Source organism: Gossypium arboreum, chromosome 6, assembly GCF_025698485.1.
Source record: "Gossypium arboreum isolate Shixiya-1 chromosome 6, ASM2569848v2, whole genome shotgun sequence".
NCBI lineage: Eukaryota > Viridiplantae > Streptophyta > Magnoliopsida > Malvales > Malvaceae > Gossypium > Gossypium arboreum.
Window position 1 is genome coordinate 100,398,414 of NC_069075.1, and position 7,601 is coordinate 100,406,014.

Sequence of the window (7,601 nt, forward strand, 5' to 3'; positions counted from 1 at the left end):
TTATATTAAAATTTCCAAAGCTAGATTATACTTTTATTTTATTACTTAAGCTTGGTTTAAAAATCATAAAATAGCATAATAACAGAAATGGCAAACAATCCAAATTAATGTTGTATAGGCCCAAATTTGCCCGGGCTTACACCAAAACCAAAATAAAACAAAAAAAAACCAAAATAATTTAAAAGTCTAGTCCATCTACATTTATTAACCCAAACTAATAAACCTAAACCCAAAATACCCCAGGCCCAAAACATCAACCAAGCTTTCGGCCAACCCTAGGCAACAACCAGCGGCGCAAACGCCATCAGCCTCCCCAACGCACGTGCGCCTCCATTCCTCTGTCCACGGCCACGAACGGTTTTTGCCATGCCATACACACCTGCAAAAGGTGTAAAGGGATGTAAAAGGGGGGGGGGGGATTACGAACAGATGAAATAAAAAAGAAGGCAGTCAAAATTTTTAGAAGGTGATTTCTTTTTAGTTTTCTATAATTTTTCTTGCATTTCCTAGCAATTTTTTTTCCTCAAATCATTCGTCGTTGCATTTAAAAACAAAATAAAAAGGAAAATGAGCGATTTACCTTGCGATTCCTTTTGCTTCGTCGAAATCGAAGTGTAGAGAGGATCCTAAGGCTGAAAAAGCAACCAGAAAGCAGGCATGTTAGTCACTGTTATAGTGGCGTGGCGTTCAGGAGAAATGTTTGGTTAAGAGAGAAATTGGGGGGAGAAATAGAAGGGGTTAGGGATTGATTTCGGCAAAAAATGGCAGACTGCCATTCATAGTTTTTTTTTTTTTTAGTTTTTGATAATAAACAAAACGGCACCGTTTGAGAAAGGGAAAGATCCGCGTGAAAACCCGATTTAGAAGTTAGATCTATGCCCTTTTATTTCAAATGGGTAATTTTCACGTTTGTTCCTTCTCCCTTGCGCCGATATTCAATTGGATCCAATTTGCGTTGCACTTTTTTTTAAATTTTTTCTGGGAATTTGTATGCTATTGCGATTCGATCCACATCTAAGCTCAGCGTTTTGGAAAGTGGATTATTTCCAATTCTAGTCCCCGTACATTTGTGCGCATGGCACATTGATCCTATTCTACAATTATTTCATTTGTAAATTGTCCATTTTATTCCAATTTTGTTTTAATTAAGTTTTTATCCTCATTTTTTATTTTACTGCTTGTACATTGTCTTTTACATGTTTGATTGTTGGCTGTGATATTTCAAGTTGCTTAGATAATTGAATTTTGTTTTAAAAAACATTATTATAGTTTTTCTCTTTTATTCCATCATTTTAATAATTGGTGTATTATTTGTAATAAAATTCATTTTAGTTTATGTATGCTATTAATTTATGATATTTTGTAATCTCTTTTGAATTCATTCGCATATTTTAATGTTTATATCCTTTTTGAGAGATCCACTTATTTTATGTGTCATTTAAATTATCATCAATCATATATTTAGTACTTATATTTAACTTACATACGTTATTAAAGCAATGTTATTTTTATACATATAATTTTAGCAATTTATATATAATTGCGTTTTTATAAAAAATTATTACATATATAATTTATGTTAATATTAAGTTAATCTTATAATCTATATTTTAATTCAATATTATTTTGACATACAATTATTTCTAAAATTCCTTCACATGCCCATTACTCATATTAAATTATTTTTACTTTAGTCCACATTATTACTTTCATATTGCTTTATGTAAATATTTTTATGTATACTTTCCTATAACATTATTTATGTGTTTAAGGCATTTCTTTTAAAAAATCGTATAATTTACTTGTTGTATATACTTTCAGATTTTATTATTCTTATGTATATATTATTTACATATACCATCAATCCAAATCTATTTGTTACATATAAAATTATGTTATATATTATTTGATTCAAAATTCCTTTTATAAATATAGTTTTATAAATATACATCACTAAATTTATGTATTTTATAGATGTAGTTTTTTTTTCATTTGTGTATATGATTATGTTTTTAAAATTTGTTACATGCATAATTTATATATGTAGTTAAGTTTTCATACATTACTAGCTTCATGTTTTTTTTACAAATAATTATTCCCAAATTTGTTTATATATACATGTTTTATGAATTTATTATGTACATTATATCTTATCATGTGTTTTATTATTCTTTTATATTTTATATATTATTTAAGCTATCATGCACATTGTCAATTTTAAATAAAGTTGTGTTTAAAATATTTTGCATATTATTCGATTCAAATGTTTTATTCTACAATATTTATTTCAAATAATTATATATCCCTAGTTTTTGTACAAACTCGTCAACTTATATTATGTGTTCATTAATTCATCATTTTTTGAAAATGTCTTATACTATATTGATTTCTAATTCCATTTTATTTTGTACATATTTTTGTGAATCATTTTATATTGTGCCATGTTAATTATTGTGTATATTATTTTGTATTAATTATTCACCATCCATGCTTAAAGAATTTTTGGTCACATTGTACTTAGAATAATTGTACATAATTGTTGGATTTATTAATTGAGGTTTATTGTACTATATGTGTATATTATTTCATGCTTATTAACCTTTTTTATACAAATGTTTTGTTACAATGCGTTAAGTATTCCATCTATTTTAAAACAAATAAACATGTTTTGAGCGAATTTTTAATTTTTCTTATTATTCAAAAATTCTGAAATAAGGCAATATCTAATATTTGAAAATTCGGAAAATCGTGCCCAATCGTGCTGGGTATGATTTTTTCAGTGAACTAAGTATTTGGATAACCTTTTATAATTTCAATGGACGAGTTTTTGAAGGTCAAAAATCAATCGTATTTTTAAAGGTATAAGGGATCGTATCCAATCGTGCTGGGTATGATGCTGCATATCTTTAAAACGAGAGAATTTTGACAATTAACTTGAATCATTCACACATTTTAAAGATTTTTTTTCTTAAAATTTTTGATATAAGGATAGCATCGAACCAATTCGGTACCAATTTTTGGGCATAATGAGGGTGCTCACCCTTTCTCATATGTAACCGACTCCCAAACCCATTTTTTATTTTTACGCAAACCAAAATGGCTTTTAATGGAACAAGACGTTTTAGTAGGGGGCCCAATGACACTAAACCTAGAGATTAGTGGCGACTCCACATTTTGGTTTTCAAATGTTGATTCTCGTTTTTCCTTCAACTAAAAAAATGATTTCGACAAATGTGACAAGAAATTTTGATTTTTTATGCTTGACCAACTCCCTATTAATGCATCTTAAAGGAGTATCAGTTTAAACTCATAAAAAAATGACGTATTTTATAAAATTATGGTTATATTATAAATCTTTATTTAAAAAATAGTGTTGTAAAGAGTTATTCTACACTTTAAAAATCCCTTTTATAAAAGTTAATATATTAAAAATTTTATTTTTTATTTTCGTGAAAAATATATCATTATAAAACCCTTAAATTTAAACCTTTTTTACATAAAACTTAAAACTACTTATAGTCCCTCCTCAACCTATAAATAGAAAGATAATGCGCTTTAACGCTCTCGAATTCTCGTCCTCCTGTTTTGATAATAATACATATGTCAATCGAACTAAGACTTAATCAATACTCTTAAACTTAAACCTAAAACTTACATTAACCTAATATAATTTTGGTTGCTTTGACTTGTCATGAGCTTTCTTTCTTCTTAATAATTAATGTCTTTTATAGTAATTAATATTCTTAAATTATGTAATTGTGTAGTTATAATTTTGTTCTATTAAATATGACATATGTAATTATAATTACACTTTGTCAGTTAAAATATTTAAAAATTACAATTCTTTATAATTACATAAATAAAAGAGTGTAATAATTACACTTTCCTCTAATTACACTATATTGTCAAAATAAACCCTTAATATGAAATTAAAAGATAAAGAGATAACTTTCTGAATAAATTTTTTAATGATGAATTAATGAAAATAAGTATTTTGATAAATATAATTTCAAATTTTAAACGATATAAATAATTTGAGTTTCGTGATTAAAATATTCCACATTAGTTGATTATCGAAATCTTTTAAAAGTGGTAATAAATTAAACTAAGATATATAACAGTAATAATAGTAATAGACTTAATTATGCTAAGTTATAGTGACTTTTTTTTTTTTGTTTCTCAATATGATTAGATATTTTCCAATGAATTTATTTTTCTTGATGTAACTCGTGATGCTGTAATGATCAATGCCTTGAATAGATAGTAATGAAATTGATGTTTTATTCAAATACATATATATATTTTTATAATTAGGGTAAAAGATGAAGTTATTTGGTATCAAATCAAAATTTTATATTTACAACTTAATATTTTTGTGATTAAGTTAAGAGATTGTTGACAATTAAATTTTAAATTAAATATAATTATAAAATAAAAATCATAACTTATCTTAATCCTGTAGAGATTAGATTATTAAACATTAATAACAATTATATTTAATTTAGAGATTTAATTGTTAAAAAATAAAATTATTATAAAAAGAGAAATGTCATCATATATATAGAGAAAATATTACCATATTTTTTAATTAAAAAGCTAGTCACTGTCAATATTGCAATGCTAACATAACATCAACAGGCCAGGCCAAGTGACAGCAGCATTGATGGATTGTCTTCGTTCTCAGCTGCTATTTCTGGCTTTTATTACTTCCTTGTTCACGAAACCAATCTTTATGAATGCCTTTTTTAGGAGTTTTTTTTTGTTTCCATTCATTTGTTGAAAATATGTTGGCAACTCACCATGAATGAAGAGTTCAATATAAAGGTGTTGAATTTGAGTGATGTTGTGAATAGGAGCAAAAGAAATTTTTTTGAGTTGAATTTAATTTATATTTTTACTATCGTAAAAATATAATTTTATTATTTTATAGTCTATATTTTTATAATTTTTAAAAGTTAAATTAAAATTTTATTATTTTTGGGTCAAAATATAATTTTATTATTATTAATTTAAAATTTTATAAATTATAAAAGATTTAAATTAAAATCTACCATTTTAGGAGACTTTTAGTGGAATAGAATAACTGGGCAATAAAAATTTTATCTGAGTTTAAAGGTCTAATTTAGCTTGATTCCAAATTTAATTGGAATCCAATGCAACTACTAGATATGAAGTGGAAAATCTAAAAAAAAAAGAAAAAGAAAAATTTCCCTTCTTAACGGCTAGATTAAAGTATAACTAATAAACCCTATTACATATTTTCGATTAGCAGTTTATAATACTAAATTATTCCAAAATCATTTAAAAAGAAAGTTAATGTAATTTTGGAAATGTAAGAGAGGTCAAAATATGCAAAGGCGTAGATGAGGAGCCCAAATAACATTGCATTGCATGGGTCTCTGTTTTTTTGGTAACAACAAAGCTCAGTCAAAGGACCGAAAGAACAGAAAAAAAAAAAACACAACTAAATAGATAAGCCTACTAGCAAGTCCTTTTGCAACAAAGGCGAACAACTAATCGGAGGTTGATAGAAAATACTCAGCTCAAGATCTGCTACTCTTCCCATTTTCGCCATGTGGTCTGCAACTTGATTTGACAGTCAACCAATATGAGTTATTTTAACATCCCACGATTTGTTCAGCATATCCATGATTTGCTTCACCAAATAAAGATTTTGATTTTTCTGCTCAGTTGAACTTAGGAGCTGCACCACCAACTTGTTGTTACATTCCATACACACTCGCCGAAAACCCATGTCCCATGCCAACCGTAGGCCATCCCAAATCCCCCATAGTTCAACGAAACATAAACCCAGGTTGCGACTATATCCTTTCAGCCAGCAACCCCGCATGATCCCCAATCACTCTTCCATCTTCTACGTTTCTTTCCCTTCTAAATCCTTGGACCACCTCACATGCCATTCAACGATTTAAGTACAAGTTTTGAGGATAAGTGTTGGGGGTACGTAAAAACAATATATATGAATATCTCCATCAACCACTAACATATTATTTTTGTTCTTGGCTGCCTCTTAGCTTGCACCCACACAATGATAACTTCTTTCTGGATTTACGTTTAATGCATTTTTAACATATAGATTTATACAGCAAATGTGATTTTACCCGTTAAATTTTTTAATCTTTTTTGTCTTTTTTTTTTAAAGAAATAAACAAATAGAAATGTTAAACTAAACTAAGGGAAATCTTCCTTGGTGGAACTTTGTAGATCATCTTTCCTCTCAAAGGTTATTTTGGCTAGGCCGTCAGTAAAATTGTTATTCTTTCTAGGAATGTGTTGTAATATCTACTATCTATCATTCGACAAAAGTTGATGAATTCATTTGATCAGAGTATAATTTGATGCTCTCGATGAGAAGTCTTGGATAGTCTTCACAACCTCCACATTATCAATTTGAATTAGCACTCTTTTATTATCCCGATTCTAAAGAAGAGTCAACCCATTTAAGATGCCCCATAGCTCAACTTCAAATATTGAACACTTCCTCAAACATTTATTATAGAAGAGAATCCATTTTCCGTTCTGATCACGCAAGACTCCCCGACAGCAGCAAGATGTTAGGGCATATATTGTTGTTATAGCTAGCACTAGCAATCCACACTCAAAGTTTGCAAGGAAGCAGTTAATTGTTGGCATAGGCTGACCTCCCAAAGACAGTTTAAGCCAAATGGAGAATACTACTACTGTCCTATAGTAACCCTAATAAGTTCAACCGATATAACCAATTTTTGGTTTAAATTTGTTAAAAGCATCTTGTTGATATTGCCAATATATATTGTTCTTTTAGGTACTACAACCAATTCACTCTTAAAGTTTTGTTCTCGTAGCTTTGAAAAGAAGTTAGAGAGGTCTCTTGATGTGTGAATGGTGAAACCATAATTAGGAATATTACCGGGTCGAATATTTGCAATTTTTTGATTATCCGAATTTGAATTTGAAAATTTGTCTAAAAATCTAAATTCGAGTTAAAAATCATTATCACCGTATATGTGCATCCGCAACAAAATTCTATCAACATTTTTAATCATATGTTGAATATCTAAATCCACAAAAATTGAATCTAAATCCATAACATAATATAATATAATAAAATATAATTTTAAATAAAATTTAACAAAAATAGTTAAGTATTGAATTTCAAATTAAATATAATAAATTAAAATTAAGCATAATAATTGCACAACAGTTTAAATATACCTAATAGCTTAATAAATATAAGAATTTTGAACAAAGTTACATATTGGTCTGCAAAAAAATTAAAATTTAACATTTTCAATCATATGCATATTTCACAAAATAATATAAAATCAAAGAAAAATAAATTTTAAATAAAATTTATTCATAATTAACAATAAATAAATACTACTTAATTAAAGTATTTAAATAAAAATCCAAACAAATTAGACATAATAGTTTTACAATAATTTGAATATACTTAACAACTTAAACACAAGAATTCCAACTAAATTAAAAGTTCCATAACAATCTAAAATAAATTAACCTAGCATACAATTACACGTTTAGGGTTTAAGGTTACACATCATTAATATAAAATGTACATTATAATATCATAACTGTAAATA

At 27.2% G+C, this 7,601-nt stretch overlaps 1 long non-coding RNA gene across 1 annotated transcript; it reads right to left on the minus strand.

Annotated features, from left to right (window-relative positions):
- Positions 1-851, minus strand: LOC108485546 (uncharacterized). The gene is made up of 2 exons (XR_001871316.2): positions 581-851; positions 1-379 (listed from the first exon to the last, which is right to left on the minus strand). It is a non-coding gene; the product is annotated as an uncharacterized LOC108485546 (long non-coding RNA).
- Between the last annotated feature and the right edge of the window lie 6,750 nt (positions 852-7,601).